Source organism: Miscanthus floridulus, chromosome 8 (genome assembly GCF_019320115.1).
Source record: "Miscanthus floridulus cultivar M001 chromosome 8, ASM1932011v1, whole genome shotgun sequence".
NCBI lineage: Eukaryota > Viridiplantae > Streptophyta > Magnoliopsida > Poales > Poaceae > Miscanthus > Miscanthus floridulus.
The window spans coordinates 177,080,669-177,108,233 of NC_089587.1; the positions used below are offsets into that span (position 1 = coordinate 177,080,669).

General features: G+C 49.4%; 1 long non-coding RNA gene across 1 annotated transcript in view; it reads right to left on the reverse strand.

The window, feature by feature from the left end:
- Positions 1-14: 14 nt before the first annotated feature.
- The window catches only part of LOC136477603 (uncharacterized), a 59,706-nt gene continuing 32,155 nt past the window's right edge, over positions 15-27,565 (reverse strand). The window contains exon 4 of the long non-coding RNA XR_010764051.1: positions 15-1,438. This is a non-coding gene — a long non-coding RNA (uncharacterized lncRNA). The remainder of the gene's footprint in view (positions 1,439-27,565) is intronic.

A 27,565-nucleotide genomic window follows, 5' to 3' on the forward strand; every position in this document is an offset into this window, starting at 1 on the left:
ACACAAAGACCCTAGCTCTGCTAACTGATGAGCAGCCCTATTACATTCTCTAACCTTGAAAACAGACTGGAAACTGCTAAAATTATCAACCACTAGAGACCTCAACTCATCAACTAAAGTACCAACTGCAGACTCTGAATAAGCTCCACTATTGATCGCCTGCACAACTATCAAAGAATCGGACTCCATGATGACATTCCCAGCGCCTACACCGATCGCTGCTTGAACACCTTGGAGACATGCCACTAGTTCGGCTTGAAAAGCACTTAATAGATGATTTATCTTCCCCGTCCAGTGATAACGACATCGCCATCCCAGTCGCGAACCCCCAAGTACCTTCCCCGATTTCTAACTTGAATGATGCGTCGCAATTCAGCTTGAGATGGCCTGTAGGTGGCCTCTCCCATCGCACCCTTCTCTTCTCCTTGGGCTTCTTTTCTTTGACGCACATGTCAGCCGTTTCCTTGGCATAGATGTGAATTCCTCTAGCTAGGCTTTCAGCACTTCTCCTGCATCCTTCCTCCCTGATCGCATTTCTTTCGCTCCATAGAAACCAGAGACCGATCACCATAATCAGTCTTTGTTCCTCTTTCAGTTTTAGAATAAAATCCACAGCATCCCTAGCTTGCATTGAACCAGCAAGTGTTTCACGTTCACTGTCCAAATGGAGTTGGTTCTAAACCTGTTTCGCCAACACACACTTAAAGAACAGATGAGCGCCATCCTCACCGGCCCTATTACAAACTGGGCATCTATCATCTATCTTCATCCCGCGCCTCACAAGGTTGCTTCTAAGACCTAGTTCGGACTTTCAAGTTGCCAAATTTTCTTCCGCATCGTCGTTACAGTTGCCACACTGCTTCCCTGCTCTCCCCCTCTTACATCTTGCACGCATGCTGTCCGACCTACAAACTTGATAGGCACTTTTAACACTGAATGTACCTTGCTTATCATAATGCCAAGCCAGCGTGTTCGGTCTGCCTTCGTGAACTGGCAAAGCAAGAATGAGATCAGCGTCCTCCTGCCAAAAGATATCCTTCACTAGCTCCACATCCCAGCCGCCAGAGGTATGATTTATCAAGTCGGCTACTTCGGACAACACATGGCCGCCTTTAGGAGTGATCGGCCGTCTTAAGCCATCTCACGGTATCCAGGGATCAGCCCAAATTTTGAGGCCAAAGCCATCCCCAACTCGCCAAATTATCCTTTTCTTCAACAAATCAATTCCCTTTAACACACTTCTCCAAAAATATGACATACACGATTTTGGTTTTGCATCCAAAACGGTTGTGTCAGCATAATATTTCGCTTTCAAAATGCGGGCACATAGGAACTCCTCATTCTGCCATAGGCGCCAACCTTGTTTCGCCAGCATAGCAAGATTGAAGGAATGGATATCCCTGAAACCGAGATTCCCTCCCTTTCGCTTTCAGTGCGGCTGCACCACAATAGATAGGGACACTTCATGTGTTCGTCATTCTGTATTAGTGCCTTGTGCATAATATTTTTTGTGGAACAAAACTTATGACCACAATTTCTTCTTAGAATTTTTTAAATATATTTTTATGTGATTTATAGATAACTTATCATAACATTTTTTTTACATGACCTTTGCAACCTAATTTTAATTCATTTTGTTCATAACTTTTAGTGAACAAACTTATCATAACAATTTCTCAACTTAAAATTACTAGCTATACTTGTATGTAATAAAATTTACAGATAACTTAACTCATACACATAATTTTTTTTTGTTCAGTGTCTTTCAAAAAATTTATATAGAACTTATCAAGCACATTCTTTTACATATTTTTTTCTAGATAAACCTCTCAACCTAAAAAAATTGTTCGTAATATACAAAAAATGTGTTTGCTAATTAAAAAACAAAAAGGAGAAAATGAAAGGAGAGAAAAAAAGAGAAACCAAGACGGACCTGTCGAATTGGATACCCAGTGTAGAATCGTTGCAGAAAAGTTGGGTTGCAAAGGTCGTGTTAAAAAGTTGTCAAGATAAGTTATCTATAAATTTTTATTAAAAATACATGGAAAAATTATGATTGGAACTGTGATAAGAAGTTATGCCCGCAAAATGTTATGTATAAACATTATGAATATAACTACATAACTTTCTAAAAATGAAAACTCATAAAAAAACCATTTTTTAAAAAAAGGAAAAGTCATTTGATTGTCTTGCTTCATTGATTTCAAGCAATGTTCTAAATCGCCCGAGATCGTGTTTAGCGGCAGCCTCTCCAAACCGCTATAGCGGCTAATCGCCCGCTATTATAGCCGCTATCACGTAACTCCACCCAGGCTAGTGGGCCACCTGTTCAGGCCTCCTCGTCCACACGTTCTATCTGGAACGCTGTCCACACACTTCACACTTCTATTTCTGCTCCAACTCATCTCGCCCTCACCCTGCACTCTCTCCCCATTGTTTCTCGAGCTAGAGCCGAGCGGATGCATCACAGGAACGCAACGACAGAAAAAGGTGCCAGATCGACGAACGGAGGCGAGGGGTCGGAGCACCACCCCCAAATGGAGCTGCTGCTGCTGCTGTTACGCGCAGACTGCAGTGGCAGAGAGCCGGTATTGAGCGGCGGGTGAACAGCGAGCAAGGTCTCGGCCAGCCCCTGCAGGTCTCTTGAGGATAGCGGGTAAGCGGCGCTAAATCACTCGTTGCGTAGCGGATATCACGCGCTAAATCGGGCAATTAGCGCCCTTGGTAGTTTAGCGCTAAAAGTGAGATTTCCTAGCGGCAGCCCTGTTTAGCCGCGATCTCCGGCTATAGCGGCGGCTCTATAGCCGGAGATTTTGAACAATGATTTCAAGTCCGGTGAATCCTACCAAACAAAACCAAAGCAGAGGCGTTGGGAAAGGTCAATCATGTAGCACAAAGTTCTTCTCTTCTCTCTCCCTTTCCCTCCCACCCCTAGAATCCCAATCCCCTTTGCCCCCCTCCCCCGGCTTGAGAGGTGGGCTAGCTCCAGTCTCTTTGTTCATATTAGTTACCTAGTTGCGTTGCTCGGATGGGTTTTGTGCCCATTCATGGAAGCCGTTTGGAGCTCTCGGCCGGAGTCACTTGCGCCGTCATCAAATGCGTCGTCGTTGCCCTGTTCGTCCTCAACTTTGGCTCCCATCCATGCACGGTGTTGAAGCCTACACATTGCTCGGCAACTGCCAGTCTCCAGAGCACGGTCACCACGGGCGCCCACGCTCCCACGTCGTGCGCGTACAGCGCGGTAGAGGCAGTTCAGGCGCCCTGCGTGGTTAGCCTGCAATTGCAATCCTGTAATTGTGTATAAACATTCATGAGCTCAATAGAGTATAAGCTGTTGGCTCCCATTCTACATGGTATCAGCTAGCGGGTTCGTTCCCCTGCTCTGATGCGCTCGCCGCCCTCGCCGCCGGCGCTCACCGCATCGTCGGTTGCTGTCTTCCGCTGCCCTTTCCTTTCTCCTTCCTCTTGCGCTCGCTGTGTCCTTCGCTGCCATGGAAACCAACCCACTGTTTGATGGCGATCTCTCCGACTGCCTCCTCCTCCACCTCCTCCTCCACCTCTTCCGAATCCAACACCGGCGCTGCCCCAACCGTCACCACCTCTTCCACCGCCGTTCTCCAGATGGTGAACATCAAGTCCCTGTTAGTTGATCTCCACCAATAGGCCCAACGGCCTATTGGGCTCTTGTCTCTGCTCCCTGATCGGGGAGCCCAACCCTAATATGGTTGGTGGGCCCCTATCGCATAGCACATATAAAAGAGAGGTGGGGATCATGGCTCGCACAACGAGGATCAACGGAGCCACCGTACCCACCGACAAAGTAAACCTAAACCGATCTAAAGCAGTGCTGCCAGTGACAAGATGCCCCACCAACCTCACCGTCGTCTCTGCAGTGCCACTGGACTTCATCTCCATAGCGCTGGACGCCTACTACACCGCGGCACCGACGTCTACTCTGCTGCTACGCCGCAACAGGAAAGGGCGAGGAGGCTTACCCAGATCTACGGTTACACAGAGGTAATCTACGATCCTAACATTGGTATCAGAGCCAGGTTACCAGTGTGTAACCCTAACCCTAACCGGGTAAAAGCAAATAGAAAGAGAGACTGAGGTGGCGGACCCCACTGTCTACCGGTCACCACCACCACCGCGCGAGGGGAAAAGATGCCGCACCGCCGTTCTCACCGGCGCACGGCAAGAACAGAACAGATCCAGTTCGGATCTAAGGAAAGAAGTACAGTGGTTCCCCAAACCCTAACCCTAACTGGGTGAAGAGGAAGGGCCCTCGGCTCACGAAGCCGAACCCTAACCATGGGGAAGAACAACAGTGAACCTGATTCGGATGAACTAACCCATCCTCATCCCAATCGGAATCAAAACCGTGAAAAGAAATCAAAAGAAAAGTGCAAATCCCGTACCTTAATTTTTAACCCCATCCCAAATCGGGTTAATCCCAAAAGAAGAAGGGGAAGGGGGAAGAAGGGGAAGAGACCGATTCGGATGAACTTTGATGAACTCCGAAAAGAAAAGAAATCAAAGAAAAGAAAGGAAATCCAAAGAAAGAAGAAGAACAGGGGTCGGAACCCGAACCCTAACCCTAGATCTTGATTCGGATGAACTCCAAAAAGAAAGAAATCAAAAGAAGAGAAAAACTGAATCGGTCGAATCGAATTAGAAAAGAAACCCTAACCCTAACCCTAATCCCCACCTCGGTTCAGAAAAGAGAAGAACACAATCCAAATCGAAAAGAAGAAGGGGATGGGAAATGAGAAAGGGAAGGGGAATGGACCAACCTCGCCGTGCGTCGGGAAAACCCTTCGCCGGCGTGGGAGAAGAAGGGCTGAGCCAGGGGCAGCTCCTCGCCAGGCTCGGCCAAGGGGGCGTCGTGGCTAGGCCGCTCGACGGCGGTGTTCTCATCCATTGGGGAGCACGCGCACCGGCGAGGGGGCCGACGACGGCGCCATGGCTCTGCCGGTCCTCGCTCGCTGCTCGCTCGGTTGCACTCGCCTCGCTGTTGTGTGAGGAGAGAAGAGAGAGAGCGTAGAGAGAGAAAGGGAAGGCACTGAATGAATTAGGGTTTTGGGGGATGGCGCTCGTCGCCCTTTTTGATCGGCCGATCTCACCGCGCAGCCGTTGGATCGAAATGAACGGCGCCGGTTGATCGGGCCGACTCGCGGCCCAGGTGGGCCAGCGCACCGGTGCGGCTTTGCCGGCCCAGGCCCAGGTTGCGGCCTGGGTGCGGCAGCACGAGCGGAGAGTAGCTGGGCCGGGCTGTTTTGCTGGCCGGGCCGAAAGAACAGTGATCATTTGAGTCATTTTTCGTTTTTTCCTTTTTCCAGTAAATGTTTATTTCCTAGAAATTGATTAATGGCTTAAAGAAAATTAAAAAAGTAATTTTTCCCTGTGGGTAAAATTCAAGAAATTGAATTGTTTTTCCGCTGCTAAAGAGAAATTGTTGATTCTCCAGTTAATTTGTACCAATGTGATATTCAATTGGAGAAAAAGAAAATTATTTCGCTGCTAAAGAAATTGTTAATTCTCCAGTTAATTTTGAACCATCCTGATATTTAATTGGAGAAAAAGAGAGTTTTTCCGCTGCTAAAGAAATTGTTTATTCTTCAGTTATTTTGAACTAACGTGACATTTAATTAGAGAAAAAGAGATTTTGACATGATTATGATGTTGTTATTTTCTGACCAACATTGTTAATAACAATATCGTAATTTTAATGATTTTATGCATTAATTATATTTCTGCCCAACGGTGATGTAGAATTAGTGTATAAGAACAGTTGTAAATTTTAATGATTTATGTATTAATTCTACTTCTGCCCAACGGTGATGTAGAATTAGTGTGTAAGAACAGTTGTGAATTTTAATGATTTTATACATTAATTCTATTTCTGCCCAACGGTGATGTAGAATTAGTGTATAAGAATAATTGTATGTTTTTATTGTAACCAACGTTGGAATCAAGGCATGCAAATGGTGTTATTTTTATGTTAAGAAAATGTTTGACCTGGTTTCCATCTTGGCTGAGGTGGACTGGGTAGTCACCTCACCGTGTTCCACTGAGTGTGTGGTACCAGTGAGGGAGACAAATGAGCATGATGCCACTTGGTCAACTAAAGAGAGGGATTTTGAATCCCAAAAAGATATCCTATGCCCTTGTGCATAGGAAGTGGGTCACTGTCAACAAGAAATGTTTGACTGTGATAAAGAATATGATTGAGCCTAAAATTGTGGGCTCAATCCCAGAGTGTGACACGGTTACCGAGTACCTCGATAGAATAAAGAGTCAGTTCACTGGCTTTTCAAAGACATATGCTACCCAACTGATAAAGCAGTTGGTGATAGAAAGTTAATCTGGAAATGTTGGCATAAGAGAGCTCATGATGCGTCGTCGAAATTATGGCACTGTCATTTAGGCCATATTTTGAGGGGGAGAATAGAAAGATGAGTTAAGAATAATATTCTTCCTCCATTAGAGCTCTCAGATTTAGAACAATGCAGAGAATGCATAAAAGAAAAGTATGTAAAGAAAGTTAAGAAAGATGCCAAACGAAGCGCATGAATTTAATAGATTATTCATACAGACATCTGTGGTCAGTTTCCTATAAAGAGTGTGGATGGTTATGTTTCATTCATAACATTCACAGATGATTACTCCCATTATGGCTATATTTATCCAATCAAAGAAAGAACAGAAGCATAGGATAAATTTAAGATATTAAAGATTAAGATAGTCAGGTCTGACCATGGGGGAGTACTACGGTCGGTGTACCCTAAAAGAATGGCATAGTAGCCCAGTATTCTATATCGGGCGAACCTCAGCAGAATAGAGTAGCTAAAAGAATCTATCGTACCCTGGTGGATATGGTGGGCAGTATGATAAGTTACTCCACCTTACAGTTGAGCCTGTGAATGGAGGCGTTAAAAACCGACATTCATATTCTCAATAGTGTACAAAGTAAGTCGGTGCCGAAAACACCGTATGAGTTGTAGACAGGAAGAGTACCCTCACTAAACACTTAAGTGTGTGGGGGAGCCCTACTGAGGCTAAAGTATTTAATCCAAACATTGGGAAGTTAGATCCCAAAATAGTAAGTTGCCATTTGTTTGGCTACCCAGAAAAGTCAAATTTTTTTGTTTTCTACTATCCAGAGAGACATACAAAGTTTGTGGAAACGAGACACGCTGTCTTCCTAGAGGATGAATTGATAAGGGGGAGCATGGTAGCTCGAGAAATTGACCTTGAAGTGAAGCGGGTGTATGCGCCCACTCCAATGATTCATGAGCCATTTTTCTCACTACTTGTTGTCACTGCACCGACAGTGCTAGACACTGTGGTGCCAGCACCTGTTGTTATCCCGCCTATGGCAATAATGAATAATGATAAGGAACCTGTTCTTCAGGATCCTATAGAACCTATTGCCACAAATGAGGGGGAGCAACAACAGCCTCAAACAGAAGATGTGCCAAATGTGGAGGCCCCTAGAAGGTCTCAAAGAGTTAGAAAATCAGCTATTTCTGCTGATTATGAAGTGTACAACACTGAGGAATTCCAAATGGAGGATGATCCCACCTCATTTGAAGAAGCCATGAAAAGTGATCATTCATCAAAGTGGCTTGAGGCCATGGAAGTTGAAATAAAATCTATGAATGCCAATAAAGTCTGGGATTTGGAGATAATTCCTAAAGGGGCCAAAACAGTAGGCTGTAAATGGGTCTACAAAACTCTCAAGAGAATATAGAGAGATATAAAGCGAGACTTGTGGCAAAAGGCTTTATGCAAAGAGAAGGGATTGATTACAATGAGACCTTTTCTCCAGTCTCATGTGAAGTTTCCTTCAGAATCATAATGGCATTAATGACACATTACGATTTAGAATTACATCAGATGGATGTAAAGACGACATTTCTCAACGGAAACTTGGAGGAAAATGTTTACATGGCACAACCGAAAGGTTTTGTCATGGAAGGAAAAGAACGAATGGGATGCCGCCTAAAGAAATCCATTTATGGATTAAAACAAGCTTCAAGACAGTGGTACTTGAAGTTTGATCAGACAATAAGGAATTTTGGGTTTAAAGAGAATGTAGAGGACAATTGTGCCTATACAAAGTTTAAGAATGGGAAGTTTATCTTCCTTGTCCTATATGTGGATGATATCTTACTTGCTAGTAGTGATGTCAGTCTACTATAGGAGACAAAGAAGTTTTTGTCCTCAAAACTTGATATGAAAGATCTTGGTGAAGTCTCGTTCGTTCTAGGGATTGAGATTCACCAAGATAGAAGAAAAGGGGTATTAGGTCTATCACAAAAGGCATACATAGAAAGAATCTTAAAGAAATTCAGTATGCACAAATGCAGTCCCTCACCTGCTCCTATAGTCAAGGGCGACAGATATGGGGATTTTCAATGCCCCAGGAACCAATATGAGATCGATCAAATGAAAGTGGTTCCATATGCTTCAGTTGTCGGAAGCTTGCAATATGCTCAAGTATGGATGCGCCCTGACTTGGCATTTGTTACCGGGTTTTACTTGGCAGATTCCAGAGCAATTCTGAAACAGAACACTAGAAATTAGTAAAGAAAGTCTTACGTTATTTGCAAGGATTGAAAGGCCTCATGATGACGTATAGAAGGTCTGATTCACTCTATATAGTGGGATGTTCAGATTCTGATTATGTGAGAGATGATAGAAAATCCACGTCTGGATATGTATTCACTCTTGCAAAGGGGAGCTATTTCATAGAAAAGCTCAAAGCAAACCGTCACTACATCATCCATAATGTGTGACAGTTTGTAGCGTGTTATGAGGCAATGGACAGGTGAACTGACTAAAGAAGTTCATACCCGGTTTGAAGGTGGTTGACGACATCTATAGACCACTTAAGTTATACTGCGATTATAATCTGGCAGTACAGTATGCTCACAACATAAGTCAAGTGGTGCTGCCAAACACATTGACATAGAGTATTATGTTGTGATAGATAAAGTCCGGGATCAAGTCATAAGTCTTGAGCATATAAGTATAGAAAAGATGCTCACGGATCTGCTTACAAAAGGCTTACCACCCAACATGTTCAGAGAACATGGTGTTCAGAGAGCATGTAGCTAGCATGGGTTTAAGGGAAAGCCTAAAATTCCTGGACAAAAGAAGGCCCAACGATAAGTATCTATTTCAGAACAGAGTAGTGCGTTGTAGCTGTTAAATCTATCGGCAATGGACCGTGACGATGAGACATGCTCTATGCGCTAATCTGTAATGGAATGAACAAAAGTAAATGAAATGAAATTGAAAGATGGTAGTGAGATCAAGGGGGAGAATGTTAGTTGATCTCCACCAATAGGCCCAACGGCCTATTGGGCTCTTGTCTCTGCTCCCTGATCGGGGGAGCCCAACCCTAATATGGTTGGTGGGCCCCTGTCGCATAGCACATATAAAAGAGAGGTGGGGATCATGGCTCGCACGACGAGGTTCAATGGAGCCACCGTACCCACCGACAGAGTAAACCTAAACCGATCTAAAGCAGTGCTGCCAGCGATGGGATGCCCCACCAACCTCACCATCGTCTCTGCAGCGCCACTGGACTTCATCTCCATAGCGCTGGACGCCTACTACACCGCGGCACCGGCGTCTACTCTGCTGCTATGCCACAATAGGAAAGGGTGAGGAGGCTTACCCGGATCTACGGTTACACAGAGGTAATCTACGATCCTAACAGCCCCACGTTCACGTGGATTATTTATAGTGACACAGTGTAAGATGTCATCCGTAATAATGGTAAATATGTAAATGCCCCCATTCCCGGCGTGCTAGAGCTCGCTGAGCCCAACTACGCCGAGTGGCGTACCTTCTTCGATGCTTTCATCTGCAAGTTTGGCCTCGCCGCTCACCTCTCCTCTCCCCCAACTGCCGAGCAACACCGCGATCCAGAACGACGTCTCCTCGACCAGTGCATCCTCAGCTGGCTATACAACTCTATCGCCAAGGATGTCCTCGCCATCGTCCGCGTCCCCAAGCCGACCATCTACATCATCTGGACCTCCATCGAGGCTCAATTTCGCGACATCGTCTAAGGTGACATGGACATTGCCCAGTACACCAGGAAGCTAAAGAAGCTCACCGACGTGCTCTGGGACATCAGGCAACCTGTCTAGGAAACTAGCCAGGTGCTTAATCTCTTGCGCGGTCTCAACTCCAAGTATCGCCATGTCATCCCTGTGATCAAGGTGAAACATCCTCCACATACCTTCCTCTCTGCTCAATCTTACCTGCTCCTAGAGGAACACTATGATCGGGAGCACGCCAAGGCCGCGGCGCACCACGCCCCGATGGCCACTGGCGGTTCCTAGCCCCCTCCTCTGCCAACCGTCGATGGCAGATTCAACTCCACCAACACCACCCCTGGCCTCCTGTGTTGGGCCACGATGCCTCGCCTCACTCCGACAACAGTCGTGGATCCAAGAAGCGCGGGCGTGGACGTGGGGGTCCACCCTCCAACTCCGCTCCACGTCCTCCAGCCACCAGATGGGCGCCTGGCCTAAACCCGTGGACGGGCATGGTTTAGGCCTAGCCGATGCCGTTCCATGTTCCTAGCGCCGGCGTCCTCGGTCCACGCCCCGGCACTCTGGTCAATCAGGCATACTTTGCCGGTCCTCCAGCTCCTCCTGTTGGTGCAACACCGGTGGTTCCCTCCACCGACGTCTAGAACCATCAGGCCATGCTCGCCGCACTGGCCACTACAGGCGTGCCACCATCTGGTCTGCAAGCCACAGAGTTGTACTTCGACACCAGGGCGTTCTCTAGTGTCGGTAACTTCAAATCCCCCAACCCCTCCCATGCTCCCCACCGATCACAGTTGGCAATGGTGCCTCGCTCCCTATCACTCACCAGGCATCGACCACCATTGCCACTTCCTGTTCCCCTCTTCTTCTCAACAATGTCCTCATCTCTCCGTCCCTAGTCAAGAATCTAGTTTCTGTCCATTCTCTTACCTGAGATAACAATGTTTCCATCGAATTTGATCCTTTTGGTTTCTCCATCAAGGACCTTCCCACTCGAGCAGAGATTCTCCGATGTAACAGCACTGGTGACTTGTATCCCTTGGCGTCCACCTCGCCCAAAGCCATGGTCACCACCGCACCCACCTTCGATCTGTGGCACCAGCGCCTCGAACATCTGGGACGCCGCACACTCCAACAAATGCTGTCCAGCCTCGACTTCACCTTCACCAAGTCATCATCCAACGCTTGTGAAGCCTGTCAGTTGGGCAAGCACGTTCGTTTGCCATTGTCTTCTTCTATTTCAATGTCATTTGTTCCATTTCAGCTAGTGCACGCCTATGTCTGGACATCCCCTATTTCTAGTTTTTCTGGTTTTCAGTACTATCTTGTATTGATCGATGACTATACTCATTATGTCTGGACATTTTCTTTACGCAAGAAATCTGATGTTTTTCAGTGCCTACTAGCTTTTCATGCCTATGTCAGCACACAATTTCAGCTCTCTTTGCTTGCTCTCCAAACTGACGATGGCAAAGAATTTGATAATCAAGCCCTACGCTCTTACCTCACTGCTCACGGTGTTCAACTCCGTCTCTCTTGCCCATACACCTCTTCTCAAAATGGCAAGGCTGAGTGGATCATTCGCACCTTGAACAATTGTGTTCGTAGCCTCCTCATCCAATCCAGAATGCTCGGCTCCTTCTGGGTTGAGGCCCTATCCATAGCTACTCACCTGATAAACCGACGGCCATGTCAGACAACCGGCGCCCTCACTCCCTTTCAGCTCCTACTGGGTGCACTGCCATCCTATGATCACCTTCGGGTTTTTGGCTGCCTGTGTTTTCCAAACAAACCTCCACTGCTACACATAAGCTGAGTCCATGATCCACACCATGTGTCCTCGGGTACCCAACATATCACTGTGGCTACCAGTGTCTCGATCTTCAGAGTCACCGAGTCATCACCTCTTGCCACGTCATATTCAGTGAAACCCAGCTTCCATTCAAGTCTGAATGTTTTTAGACGTTGCCGACAACAGCGCAATAGTCAATAGTACCTGAAACGCCTGAATCACTTGTTTTCATTCAGTCTCCTGCTGTCCATCAGCACCGTCACCTGTTGTCTCCGATTCCTCACTCTGCATCACCCCCTTCAGGAACCACTGCATCTATGTCACCTGCGCACCAGCCAATGCCTTCCACGGCTATGTCGCCCGCTTCTTTACAAAGCTCGACGCCATCTGCTTCTGATCCACTGCCGTTGGCATCGGATCCTGCACTCGCCCCAGCAGCACCACACCCTATGATGACTCATTCTCGTGCCAGGATCTTCAAGCCTAACCCCCGGTACACGTTGGCAGCATCTTCAGTGCCACCCGTCATCTCTCCCATTCCTATGTCTATGTGGGTTGCTCTGAAGGACCCAAACTAGCATGCCGCCATGTCGCTTGAGTTCGAGGCGCTTCAAAAGAATTGGAGCTAGCGTTTGGTCGATCGACCACCGGGCACTCACATCGTCACTAGCAAGTGGGTGTTCAAGCACAAACTGCTTCCTGATGGGGCACCCTCGAACGCTACAAAGCTAGATGGGTTGTTCGTGGCTTCACTCAATGCGCCAGCGTGGACTTCGGTGAGATGTTCACGTCGGTCATCAAACCGGCGACTATCCGTACCGTGGTCACTATCACCCGTTCACGCAAATGGGCCACCAAACAGCTGGATGTTTCCAACGCGTTCCTCCACGGCCATCTCAAGGAGCATGTTACGTGCCAACAACCCATCGGGTTCGTTGACGCCACTCAACCTGATGCTATGTGCCTACTCAATAAGTCTCTCTATGGACTCCGTCAAGCACCATGTGCCCCATCCAGATATGAGAGATGGTGCCGAAGAGGAGAGCTGTAAACCCGAAGATGGCGAGCCCAAAGAAAGCAGGAGCAGGAGCCAGTCGTGACGAAGAGTGGGTGCCATCGCACATGGGGGAAGCTAAGCTCAAGAGATTGGTGGAGGTGATCGTGCTTCCTGACCGCTTCACCGCCGTATGGCATCCAGCCAGCGGTGAGCCCTTCCCAATGCCCAACACTAATGAAGTTGTAGTCTTTGAGGATTATTTCTGGCGTGGGTTGGGGTTCCCTGTTCATCCATTCTTACGAGATCTGCTGGAGTTCTGGGCAATTAGTCTATGCAATCTCCACCCTGTCGACGAAATATGGTTGGCAGTCTACCTAGGGGTATGCCCAAGGTAGTAGATTATCAGCAGACAGATGCGCAAGCTACAAACAAGATGGTGACGCAAGACAGACACGAGGTTTTATCTAGGTTCGGCCGCCGTGAAGGCGTAATACCTACGTCCTGTGTCTGATTGTATTGCTGTATGTCAATGAGAGATGTTTTTTAGAGGGGTCCCCTGCCCGCCTTATATAGTTCGGGGGCAGGGTTACAGATCTGGAAACTAATCCTAACCAGTTATAATTGCCATAGGTGGCCGGATAAGGATTCCTATTCTAACCGACCAGGATCTTGCTTGATCTCCAAATCTGCCTTGATTCCTTGCGCGGGACTCCGAACAGATTGGCTGGGCCACGCGTCGTCTTCTAGTGGGCCAGACCCCCTGGTCCGGGCCGGCCCAAGCCTAGCCATAAGGGTATAGGGGTTAATACCCCCACAGCTAGTCCCTGAGCACCATGTATTATGCTGCGACACGCCATTCGATCTCCTTCGGCTAATGCAATCCGTCTTCATGTCATCTCCAACTGGTTGAAACATTGACCAAGCGAATGTGCCAGTATTCTGGTCAGAACAGAGAATAGTAGACCACGATTATAGCCTAAGATTCCGGTTGTTCGAAGAATGCATGGTGCTCTAAAGAAAAAAAGAAAAAGATTTCTTTCCTGATCAAGTGTGCCCACTTGTATTTCTCAAAAGAAATGTAAGTGACCCTTGTACAATAGTAGTTATGGCCAACAGTCAGAGCGTAGGGGTCGATAAAATAAGCACATTCACCGCAAGGTGAAGTGTGCCCACTTAGTCCCCGAGCCTGGTACTAGGTGACGTAGGCACGTGGTGCCAGGGTCTAAAAAGAATTCCCACTAAAGTTGAGAATCCAATCGTCGTACAAGCAATACGAGATGCACCGGCAGGTGCATCGTACCGATGTAGTCCCTAAGCTTGCTAGAAGGCGAGGTATCAGCCTTGTAGCAAGGTCTAAATAAATGCCTCTCAACTGTATGTGAGTACAAATCACATGTAGCCGAGGAGAGCGGTCTCTGAGCAATGTTCGGAGAGTGGTCGGGGCAGTCCCCGAGCATGAGGGTGGTCGGAACAGTCCTCGAGCACGATGGTGGTCTAGACAGTCCCCGAGCACGATGGTGGTCTGGACAGTCCCCGAGCACGAGAAGTGTGGCGAAAAACCATATGCCACTTGTACTATTAGTTTTTGTATTTATTTATTTACTTGCTCTGTCAAGTCCAATCTGACACGTCTGGTCAAAAAAGTAGACAGGTATAGCACGTCATACTGCCTTTTTGTCTTTTCAAGCAAACAGTTGCATGGCACCTGTAAGTAAGTGCGTCAGCATGGGCCCTCTCACACTGGCAACGAAGAGGCGCATATATTGGCATAGATCTCGAGGCTGTGAAAACAACCATCTACGGCGCGTGCGCACGTCTCCCAAGAATCTCGGGCAGACGAAATGGCATAACTCTTGGGTTAAATATAGTATAGGATAGGTAAGTTACTTTTTACTGAACCCCATTGCCATTTGGAGCCGCAGCCATCTTCTTCCTCTCGCCAACCCTAATACCTTCGAAATCACCACCAATCAATCCTCCGCCATTTCCTCGTTCATCAGCAAGGCTAGATTCATGGCAAAAAGTGATGCGTAGAAGAAAGCAGGAGTCATGGCGAAGGAGTGGTGGAAATCGAGAAGCAACAAGCAGACCATTGAAGACCTCATCACCATGGGGGTACTCCACAACAAGGAGCTCGCAGGATGGCGTGCGCCGAAGGGCGAGGGGTACCCTGATCCACAACTAGGTGAGATCATGGTGTTCGAAGACTTCTTTAAGCGGGGATTTGGGGTTCTGGTACATCATTTTCTTTAGGGGCTCTGTCCTTACTATGAGATTGGGATTTGCAATCTGCATCCCAGCTTGATCCTCCTTGTCGCCACTTTCATACATCTTTGCGAAGCATATGGCGGCTTCCAGCCCCATTTCAATTTTTTCCGCCATCTTTTCTGTCTGCGGAAGAAAGGAAGCGGCGGTTCGAAGATAGCCGAGGGTGTGTACCTCAACCTCCATGACGACATGAAAGCCCAGTACCTGCACTGCCCATGGAACACGTCGCTAGACGACTGGTACAAGAAATGGTTCTACATCCATGAAGAGCCGAACACGGTTACACTATGCGATGTGGGGTACATTCCAGAGAAGAGGACAAGCTGGTCAGAGAAGCCCGAGCACCTGGGACAGATTCCAGAAATATTTGGAATGATCCCGTGGAAAAAACTGGATGGTCCGAGCGTGGTCGGGAACTTCATCAGCCGATAGATCTAGCCCTGCCAGAGGAGAGTACATCCTAGCTATGAATATCAAGGTAGCGTAGACCCGACGAGGACGAGGCAGGAGGCGCTTGACAAAATCAAAGTCAAAGCTAGAATTGGAGAGCTATTTAACTTAGCTGATCCAAATTATGCCAGATTGAACGACATCGAGCACGCTTTCAAGCTTGCCCGACCTCCCCCAAAGGTAACTCGTCTTGCCCTATACCCGTAGTTTTATATTGTGGTAGGATAAGTGGAAACTTACTGTGTTCACCCATTTTTGTTACCCAGGTTAATGATCGGGATAGAGCGACAATGTTTGTGTCGCCACCCCCTGGACTGGAGTGGCCACAAGGAGCTAGTCCCACCACCCAGACCAGGGTCGAGATCGAAGACTGAGGACGTCGACTGGGCGGTGCTCAGAGCTAGAGAGGAGGCAGTGGCCCTAGCCGCTGGTAAGCGGCTGGCTACCCCCAAATAGCCGAAGAAGAGATCAGCAACCACCCTGCTCATCGGGGGGGAGCTAAGTATCAATGAGCCTGAGGGGGGCCCAAAGGAGAAATCGGCCAGCAAGCGTCGACAGGCGATTTTTGCCTTGTCGGACAATGACGCAGAAGAGGGAGAGGATGTGGACACCTTTTGACTTGTCCCTTGAAAGAGGAGGAAACAATTGGAGTCGATGGAGCAAGGTGTCTCCTCCGCGCCTATGGGACCCACATTGTCGACGGCGGTGAAGGATGCAGCCGGGTCAACCTTAGGAGTACCAGGGCAAGGAACGTGACCGGCGACGAGAGCGACAACTCGACCGAGCACGCCACCAGCCACTGCAGCGCAAAGGACAAGCGGCGGAGGGGTCGAGCACCAAGGCCCAGCGATAGTGCTGGATGTAGAGGGAGACTAGGAGTCACCCGCGCAGCACGTGGAGTAAGCTTGGCCGAAGAGACGCGCCTTCGCCACATCATTCCGCGCTTCCAACATGTAAGTATTTGTAACCTTGATGTAAGCTAGCAATTTGCATTGAATATGATTGCCTTCTGAACTTATCTCGGATGTACTAGCTCGGCGTCCACCAAAAGTTCGGACCAGCTAGCCAGAAGTGGTGTGGCGCCGCCAATAAGTGCAGAGCAGACTGTCCAGTGGCCGACCATCGAGGAACCCATAGCAGAAGATCCGTCGGGGCCTCAGCAAACAAACAGTCAGACAACAGTCCCCAAGTAGGGGGTTGGGGGAAGAGCTGAGCCGAGCACGAGTGCTCCGAGCGCTAAACCTGCTGAGGGCAACACCTTAGCGTCAAGGGTAACAGAACAGACCGAGGAGCAGCGGTCGAAGGTGAGAGCATAGACCACGTTTGTCGATGCTGCAGCCCGTGGGAAGGCCATGGTGATCGTAGAAGCTGCTAACACTAGACCAGCACCGAGACCCGAAGAAGAGCCCGAAGAGGACGAAGTGGAGGAGGTCCTGGGCCATCTGCAGGACAAGCGACAACATGTGTATGTGTCGCGTTGGTGGAACGACCAATGGGTTGTCCATGAGGAAATCCCGGAGGTCAAAGAAACCAAGAAAGTTGAACGGGCGACGAAACGGCTGGTGATGGAAGTGCAGGTAAGCTTCGCTTCACCCCCTGATCTCGCTGTCTAGTCGCAGCTGTCTTACTTAGCTATCTGCACACAGGACTTAATGAAGACCGCAAGGTACCGTAAGAAATGCTTCGACCAGATCGAGGGGATCGCTGCAAGCAACAAGGAGCTGACGGCGGAAGTGGAACGCTTGCGCCAGCGACTTGAAGCCGCCAACTATGAAAAGACGGTGCAAGAGTCCCAGAACCAGAACCTGGTCGTCTAGCTCAGTAATAAAGAGCAGGAAAGAACAAGTAAGTAGCCATTTATCACAACGACTACTGACAAGTGCTGTTGCATTGTTGGTAGTAACAGCTGTAGTGCAGGCTTAGAAGCCAAAGTGGTTCGTCTCCGAGAGGAGAACAGTCGTGCGGTCATGGAGTGTGATCGCCTAAAAGAGGACAACAGAAAACTGGTGCAAGACCAGTCGTAGCTCTGGGACCACACGACCAAGATGACAGAGGAGCTGAAAGGTAAGTTTTCCGAACCCCTTTGCTCATTTTTGTTGCCTACCGTAGTTTGGCGTAATATAGCGTCTTAACAACATGTACGGTTTGCAGTTATAAAAATCAATGCGAAGAAGCATCTGGAGGCTGTGATAAAAGACCGTGACGACTGGAAGGCGTAGTGCCAAGAGATCACCAAGGATCATGACACCTGGAAAAACCGGTGCCAGGAGGTGGCAACGGGCATTTTGCCGGTCCTTAACCTCATCGATCCGGCGCTAGCAGAGGATGTGCCAAGGACGCCACAGCTGGGATTGATCAAGAGATGCCGAAAGGCATGGGGATGGTTCTAGGAGTTCATGAAGGAGGCGGGTGAGTACATAGGCGCACATGTGCTAAGCATGGTACGTGCTCACTACCCCTTGATCGAATCTCAAGCACCTAGAGGCTGGATACCCAAAGGAGGTAGATCCAAACAAGGCTAAGGAGCTACGGATGACCCAGCTGGACTTGTCGGCGAAAATAATTGGTGACATTAACCTATGTGGAGGCGTGACACCACCTGTACAGGGAACGCCATCAACAAGCTAGCTGGAAGCGTCGTCATTTTTAAGCCAACCGGCGAAGCCTGCGGTCTCGACCAGCCAGGCATCGGCGGGGCCATCTTCTTAGCTCGATCAATGCTAGAGTCCCCGAGACCCTTGCATGATGTCAGGCCCAGCGAGCAGCAGGTGCCACGTGCCCCGACTAGCCAATAGTATAGGCTATAGCTGTGGAAGAAGATGTAGTTGTGTTATTATAAACTTGGACCTTTTCAGGCAAGCTTGTAATAACATAACTGTATATTAGCATAAGCTTGTTTGTTTTGTAGAAAACGTATTTAAGCTTGGATATCGTGTTGGTGTAACTAAGTGAGAACATGTTAGCATTCTGTTTAGTTGTACCAGTTTAGTCAACATGTCATCCTAAAAGGTTTGTATGGCCCTGGTTTGTCTTGTGGTCGGAGTGTGAGGTGCATAGCTTGTGCACATGTAGACACACACAAGTCAAACCAGAGAGGACCTGCCGATCACCCATAGCATAGAGAGCAGATCCCATGCACGCGTTGGGAGGAACTGGAGACAGGGCCTGCTCCGAAAACCCGAGAAGGAATGGTGGTCGGTTTTAACTGGTTGAGTTAGAATAACAATAGACTTCGAAGTGACACATTAGAGTGGTCGGAGAAATCATAATAGCTTTATTGAATTAAATCAAAAGTACAAGAGGGGTACATATCTTAGTAGTTAAGCATAGAAACGCCTAAGCTTGTCGATGTGCCATGAATTGGGTACGTCTGTACCGTCCAGGTGAGCTAACCTATAAGATGTTGGTCGTGTAACCTCCTTGATCATGAAGGGCCCTTCCCATGGGGTTGCGAAGTTTGTGGACGCTAGCCTGATTCGTCTTCCACTTCAGGACCAGGTCCCCAACCATGAAGAACCGCTCCTTGACAGTTCTTGTTGTAGTACCTGCGCAAAACAACAAGGTATTTGGCTGTACGTACGCAAGAATCGAGCCGCTTCTCTTCTAGCACTATTCACTTCTAGCTCCCAGTACTTCATTGGCCTTGTCTTCAGTCGAAGTTCTCTACCCATGCTGATCTAAAGGCTATATCTGCTGGGAGCACTGCCTCAGCGCCATAAACCATAAAGTATGGTGATACGCCGGTATTGCGACTAGGCTGGGTTCTGAGGACCCTAGACCACGGTTGGTAACTCTTTGAGCCATCTTCCAGGAGCTTTGTCATTTTCTCTGTACATCCTCTTCTTAAGTGCGTCCAAGATCATACCATTTGCCCGCTCGACCTGTCCATTAGCTCTAGGGTGCGCCACCGAGACGTATTTTACTACTATGCTCCTTTCATCGCAGAAGTCCCAAAAAGCGTTCCGGTGAACTGAGTACCCAGATCAGTGATGATGCTGTTGGGTATGCCGAAGCGGTGGATGACCTAGGTCGATGAACATGACAGCCTTTTCTGAAGATGCCTTGACCAGGGGCATGTACTCTATCCACTTGGAAAATTTGTCGATCAGCACAAAGACGCATGTAAATTTCCTAGGGGCCAGTTTGAAAGGCCCGATCATATCCAGTCCCCAGCATGCGAAGGGCCAAGAGGCTGGTATTGTCTGAATCTCAGTGTGCTGGTACGTGGATTCTCTTGGCGAAGAACTGACAACCTTCACAATGGTGGACTAGCTTCTCTGCATCGGCTACGGCTGACGGCCAATAGAACCCTGCTCGGAAAGCCTTGCCAACCAGCGTTCTCGAGGCCACGTGGTTGCCTACAGGAGCCAGAGTGGATTTGGTCTAGGAGATGTTCACCATCCTCCTGGGTTATACACTTCATCAAGATTTCCTCCTTCGCGTTCTTGCGCCACAATTTGCCATCGACGAGCAGATACTGCTTACTGCGATGCATCAGGCGTTCGTTTTCTGTCCGATCGGTGTAACCGCTACCATCTAGTCAGGTACTTGATGAAAGGTACTCTCCAGTCAGGCTCCTTAGTGGTCGGAGGTGGTTCGGTGGTGTTTGACGCCGGAACCGTAGCCACCAATAGCTGGTCTGGAGGCTTGTCGACCGCGGGATCTTCTTCTTTGATGGAAGGCGTGAGCAGGTCTTGAACAAATACGCCATGTGGGACTTTGGCTCAGGGATGATCCTAACTTTGACAGCGCATCTGCTGCTTGATTTTTGTCCCGGACCACATGTGTGTACTCGATGCCATAGAACTTGCCTTCCAGCTTTCTGATCGATTTGCAGTATGCGTCCATCTTTTCGCTGGTCGTATCCCAGTCCTTGTTGAGTTGGTTGATGACCAGAGCCGAGTCTCCAGTAGACATAGAGACATTTGACACCGAGCTCGACCGCAATGCGCAGACCATGTAGGCATGCTTCGTACTCGGCGGCGTTATTAGACGCCGGGAAATAAATCCTGAGGACGTATCGGAGCTACTCCTTGGATGGTGATATGAAAAGGACTCCTGCTCCTACGCCATCGATGTTGAGAGAGCCATCGAAGTACATCTTCCAATACTCTGACGGGCCCCTGAGAGGCAGGTGTGCTTAAGTCTGTCCACTCGACGATGAAATCGACAAGTGCCTGAGACTTGATTGTAGTACGGCTTGCAAATTCCAAGGAGAAAGGGACATAGCTCCATTGCCCATTTGACTGATGCTGCCCGTTCGCATCCTTGTTGCGAATGATGTCTCCCTAGAGGGTACTCGGTCATGACCACCACACGATATCCGTCGAAGTAATGTTTCAACTTTCGGGATGTAATCAGTATGGCGTAGATCAGTTTCTGAATCTGTGGGTACCTGGTCTTGGATTCATTGAGCACCTCACTGACGAAATAAATTGGTCGCTGTACCTTGTAGGACGTGGTCGGGCTCATCGCGCTCGACCACCATGGCAGTGGAGACCACTCGATTAGTTGCCGCAATGTAAAGCAGGAGGGTTTCATCTTCTCTGGGAGCAGTGAGGACCGAGGTGATGTAAGGAATTGTTTCAGCTGTGTAAAGGCAGCGTCTGCTTCCTCGACCACTCAAACTTCTCGGATGCTTTGAGCAGCTTGAAAAATGGTAGTCCTTTTTCGCCTAATCTTGATATGAAATGACTGAGGGCAGCCATGCATCCGGTAAGCTTCTGAACATCCTTCACCTTTTTGGGCGGCTTCATGTCCTAAGATAGCTTTTACCTTCTCTGGGTTAGGGCATATGCCGTCGTGACTGACGACGTTGCCGAGCAATATACCAGATGGAACACCAAAGATACACTTCTTTGGGTTTAATTTCCATTGGAATGTGTTAAGAGCTGCAAAGGTACGTTCGAGGTTGTCAACAAGGGTGTATGCTTCCTTGGTTTTAACAACTACATCATCAACATAAGCCTCGACGAGGTCGTCTTTTATCTCGTCTTTGAGGCAGGCCTGTATGGCGCGTTGATAGGTAGCCCCGGCGTTCTTGAGCCCGAACGACATGGTCGTGTAGCAGTAGGCGCCGAAGGGCGTGATGAAGGATGTCTTGATCTGGTCGTCCTTTTTGAGAGCGATCTGGTGATAACCAGAGTAGCAATCGAGAAAGGAAAGCAACTCGCAACCGGCAGTTGAATCTATGACCTCGTCTATGCGAGGTAAGCCAAAGGGGTCTTTAGGGCAGTGTTTGTTGAGATCAGTGTAATCAACGCACATTCTCCATTCATTATTCTTTTTGCGTACAAGAACCGGGTTGGCTAACCACTCCGGATGATACACTTCTTTGATAAATCCGGCTGCCAAAAGCCATGTAACTTCTACCCTAATAGCCTCCTTTTTGTCGCGAGCGAACCGTCGTAGCTTCTGCTTGATAGGTTTGGCCTTGCCATCGACATTTAAGGAGTGCTCGATCAAGTTCCGAGGTACACCGGGCATGTCAGCGGGTTTCCATGCGAACACACTCACTGTTGCTCCTCAAGAACCTGACGAGCGCGTCTTCCTATTTAGGATCCAGGTTGGCCCCGATAAGGGCCGTTTTGCTGCATCACCGTCGACCAGCTGGATCGCTTTGTGCTCTTTGGACTTGATGTTCTTGCGTGGGGCCTCGAGCTCTGGGATCTCCAGGTGGTCGGCTGGGGTCTTCTTGGCATCGAGTGTGGTCTTGGCCATTGCGAATAGAGAGGTCATGAGCCTCTGCTATTTTGAAGCTATCATCCTCGCAGGTGTAAGCTATGTATACATTGCCCCTGAGAGTTAGAACCCCCTTCTCAGTAGGCATCTTCGAGCACCAAATACCTGTAGTGAGGTATGGCCATGAACTTGGTGAGCGCTGGTCTGCCAAGGATAGCATGGTAGGTGCCTTCGAAGTCAGCGACCACGAAGTTGACGTAGTCAGTGCGGAAGTGGTCTGGGGTACCAAATTGCATAGGTAGCATGATCTGCCCGAGAGGTGTGGAGCTCTGTCCGGGGAGAACACCCCAGAACTGTGCCTCGTATGGCTTGAGATCAGCTTGGGTTATCTTCAGCGCTAGCAAACTATTCTTGAACAGTATATCGATGGAACTGCCACCGTCAATCAGCACTCTGTCGAACTGAACCTTGTTGATACAAGGATCGAGAACCAGAGGAAAATGCCCTGGCTCAGGTATTGTAGCCCATTGGTCCTTTCTACTGAAGGAGATCTCACGGTGAGACCAAGGAGGGAGCCGTGGATCGGCGATGAGGTTGTCGGCGTTGGCCACGTTCAAGCAAGCGCGGGCGAGCAGCTTGCAGTTCTCGTTTGGTCTCGATGGACACTTTGCCCCCAATGATGGTGTGGACGTGATCGGTTGGCTTGACGTACTTGTGATGGGGATCTGCGTCTTCATCATCGTTGTCCTCGTTACGCTGCTCCCCTGCGTCGTTAGGCTTGTCGGATGTATCCGGAGCCTGTTGGCGCGTGTAGATAGATTTGAGAACACGACAATTCTCCATGGTATGGTTTGACTTGGGATGGAGCTGGCAGGGTCCTTTCAATGCTTTGGTGTAGTCTTCTTCATAGTTGCGACAGTCCGCCACCTTTTTTAACGGTGTTGACCTCACCGTCGTCTTCCCGAGCATGCTTGCCCCTGTAATCATCATGGCGATTACGCCGCTGATTACGCTGGTCGCGGTGGTCGTGGGAATCGTTGCACTAGTTGCGGCGATCAAAATTGTCGTTCCGACCATGGTTGCCATGGTAGTCGTCACGGTGTGGGGGGTGGTCGGAGCGTGGAACCCTTGCTACTTCTTCGATGATTATCTTTTTAGCATCATCGGCATCCGCATATTTTTTAGCAGTGGCTAGGAGCGCTGTGACTGATTTAGGTCTCTTGCGGAGGAGCTTGTCCCTTAGGGCATCATGGAAGCGGAGACCAGTGATGAAAGCCTCGATTGCCTCATTGTCGGAGATTGACGGGACCTTGATGTGCATCTCTGAGAAGCATCGGACGTACTCGCGCAGTGGCTCATCTTTGCAGATCTCGAATCCACTGCAGATCATATTTGTTGCCAGGTTGCTCGCAAGTAGCAATGAAGTTGTCGATGAATGCTTGCTTGAGCTCTTGCCAAGAATCAAAGTAGTTCGCCGGCAAGCTGACCAGCCATTGGTGGCCTGCATGGCCAACGGCGACTGGGAAGTAATTAGACATGACGTGCTCGTCAGCCATGGCTGAATCTGCACGTGGTTTCAGTAGAGCATGACCCATAATTCGGGGTTCTCCTTGCCGTCGTACTTCTGAAGTTTTTCGAGCTTGAAGTTCTTGGGCCATATGACTTGGCGAAGGTGTGGAGTAAACTGCTTCAAACCCGAAGGGCCATGGGTAGTATCATATTCCATACGGCGATAGCTTTCGTGGGATGCACGATCGTTGGCTCTTTGGTTAATGCGATCGCAGCAGATCGCGTTCTCTGAGGGAATGGCAGAGATCGTTATTGCCATCACGGTGATCCCTGATTGCCACCCTGGTTAACCCTGTGACCATGGTTATCATGGCGATTGTCGCGTTGTCTTGGTGGTTGTCATCCGGTAGTTGCGGCGGTTGTCAGTCCCGACCACCATCATGACCACCGTTTCTGCCTTGACGGTTGTCTGATGGGTCGTTGTTGCGCGAGCCACGTTGGTTGGGTGGCTGTGAGCGACTTGAGTACTGGCGGCTGTGGCTTGATTCGACTGAGACGGATGGAGCCCTGGGCTTGATTTACAATCTCTGCGGTCTAGGCCATAGCAGCCGTCAGGTAAGCTTGTATATCATCACGAACTGCCTGGATTTCCGGGGTATTGGGTAGTCGTTGCATTGTCGCCATAGCAACAGCTACGTTGGCGCTTGGAGTCCTGAAGACCTGCTTGTCCCCCACCCTATCAAAGGCATTGTTAAGGTCGCGTGGCTGGACCCTTATGCGTCGTGCCTCCTCTTCTGCCTCGGCTTCGACTTGTCGGCGATTAAACCGATCAATATTGCGTGCTTCGCGTGCTAGCCTTTCTTGTTCTAGTTTCGCCAACTGCCGGTGGTTCATCATTACTGACAACATTGATCAAGTCTCCTCAGCCTTGGTGGGAAGGATGGGAATCGTGGGAACCCCGGGGCGTGGTCTGGGATATCCAGATCGTATTCAACGCCTTCATTGTCATGATGCTGGAGCTCGGTGTGGACGGAGCCATTAGATGCGATGCCGGACGGGGAGCTTGAGCCACCCTCTTGAACTGTGTGGACCGATCCTTCTTGATACTCCTCAATCCGGACCATGTTGACGAAGTTGCGCAGGCCGTAGGGCTGAGCCTGGTAGTTCTCCATCGAGGCTTCGTACTCGGAGAGCCGGAGACCCGTCGCGGGGGCTGGCCGGCGACGAACGGAGCGCCCTTCAGGAGTAGATGTGACCACGAGATCCGTACCGAGTCGTGCAGGACGACTGGCCCGAGCTGGTCGGGTAGATCTATTGTGGGTAGTGGTTACCTGCTCATTAGGTTGACTTTGAATCGAACTTACCAGAGCTAGGGTTTCAGCAAGTTTGGTGCTGACCCGATCGATGGAGTCGAGCAGGTCGGTGTTGTCGATCTGCCTCCCTTTGTAGCGAGGAAGCGGACGACGGGTTGTCGGCGTGGCTGAAGACGATGCTGGCGTGGCCGGAGCCAGATCCACCGTGGTCGGAGCCGTAGCCGATGCAGGTGAAGCAGTGGTCGACGCAGATTGAATCCGCGCCTCCTCCGTGGTCATGGCGATGAAGTCGTCGGAGCCAGTGGTCCAGGTGATCTGGCCGATGGTGAACGTGAGGCCGTTCGGCGTAGCCATGGAACCAGGGGATGATGACCATCTTGTTCGTCTGGAGAGCAGTACGCACACCCCCTACCTGGCGCGCCACTGTCGACGAAATATGGTCGGCAGTCTACCTAGGGGTATGCCCAAGGTAGTAGATTATCGGCAGACAGATGCGCAAGCTACAAACAAGATGGTGACGCAAGACAGACATGAGGTTTTATCTAGGTTCGGCCGCCGTGAAGGCGTAATACCTACGTCCTGCGTCTGATTGTATTGTTGTATGTCAATGAGAGATGTTTTTAGAGGGGTCCCCTACCCGCCTTATATAGTCCTGGGGGCAGGGTTACAGATCTGGAAACTAATCCTAACCAGTTACAATTGCCATAGGTGGCCGGATAAGGATTCCTATTCTAACCGACCAGGATCTTGCTTGATCTCCAAATCTGCCTTGATTCCTTGCGCGGGACTCCAAACAGATTGGCTAGGCCACGCGTCGTCTTCTAGTGGGCCAGACCCCCTAGTCCAGGCCGGCCCAAGCCTAGCCATAAGGGTATAGGGGTTAATACCCCCACACACCCCAACACCATATTAACATCTCGATCTTTATCCATTTCTATGAGGCGTTTTTGGGGGTTCTACCGCACTTCAACCTCTTTAGACACCTGTTCTGGTTGAAGAAGAAAGGCGACAGTGGTTCCAAGGTGGGCGGCGGCGTATATCTACAGCTCTAGTATGGGATGGCCAGCGAGTACATTAATGTACCGCTAAATACTTCCCTGAAAGGGTGGAATTCCAAGTGGTTCTACGTGAAATAGAGTCACCCTGCAATCTACTGTGACGTCCACCATATCCCAGAGAAACAGAGGAGCTGGTCAGAGAAACCGAACAGTGCTGACATAGAACAAGTGAGGGAGCTCCTCGACCTGATTAAAGGCATGGAAATGAGAGGTGAACTGGTGGCAGCAAGCTTCATAGTGCGCCGCGTCCAGCCATGCAAGTAGAGGGCCCACCCGGGCTTTGACTGTAGAGGTGATGATGACGGGACCCGGGAGAGGACGGAGCGACTGACAAAGAAGAATGTCCTAGAGCAGGCTGCAGAGCTGTTCACTCCCAACATTTCAATCATCTGGCCAAAGCAAACGAGGGCCTTCAATTGCACATATCCACCTCCTTAGGTAATCATCTCGATTTCTTATTCCCGATACTTTTAACCCTGAACCATTGCCGAGCAGTGAACTGATTCACTTATGCAAAGATCTATTTGTAGGAAAGAGCGATGTATTTCTCTGGCATGCCTAGGGGTGATTGGCCGAGGGGGGGTAGATGCCTAGCCACCAGCTTGGCCTGAGGAAGATGCTGCCAGCGCCTCCTCAGAGTCTGGAGGCACCGACATTGGTCGGACGGAGAGTTTGCCCCCGGTGTTAGAGAAAGTCCGAGGGAAGAGGGCAGCGGCAGATGAGCCTGCACAGAAGAAGAGAAAGACGGAGGCTGCCGCTCCCCTCAAACTGGGTGGCATCTCGCTTGAAGGTGACCAGACCACTCGAACATGAAGTACCGCGGTGATCAAGTGGTCTGATGACAACAAAACTCCAGTTGCTCCTTCTCCGAGCACACAGGCACCTCCACACAGCACATGCATGGAGGAGCAATCAAGGGGAAATGTAGAAGTCCCCGAGCAGCGGGCAAGTGGATTCCCTAAGCATCAAGCAAAGAAAATCCCCACGCAGCAGACGATGGAAGTCCCCACTAGGCGGGCGACGGGAGTTCCCAAGGAACAGGCGGAGGTAAACCTAGAGCGACGGGCGAGGGAAGTCCCGGAGCAGCAGGCGAAGTAGAGGCCGACTATGGAAGAGGCAAGACCTCTACCCTAGTGCATGGGAGTCGACCCCACAGCCTCTTCTAGGGGCTCGGGCTGGCACCGCCGATTCAAAAAATTTTATCGGTAGAACAAACGATAAGTATCCTTGTGTTGGAGTTACTATGCTGTCTTATCTTTGCTTTTTTGGTGCTTTGATGAAATGATCTGATGCAATGCAAGGCATATGAAGGGTCTGGACCCATCCGCCCACACTGACGAGTAGCATCGGGCTGATCCCGGAGTGGAGGCAGCACCGGCGGTTCCTGTATCGGAATCCCCGAGTGCTCGACAGCCGGTAAAAGA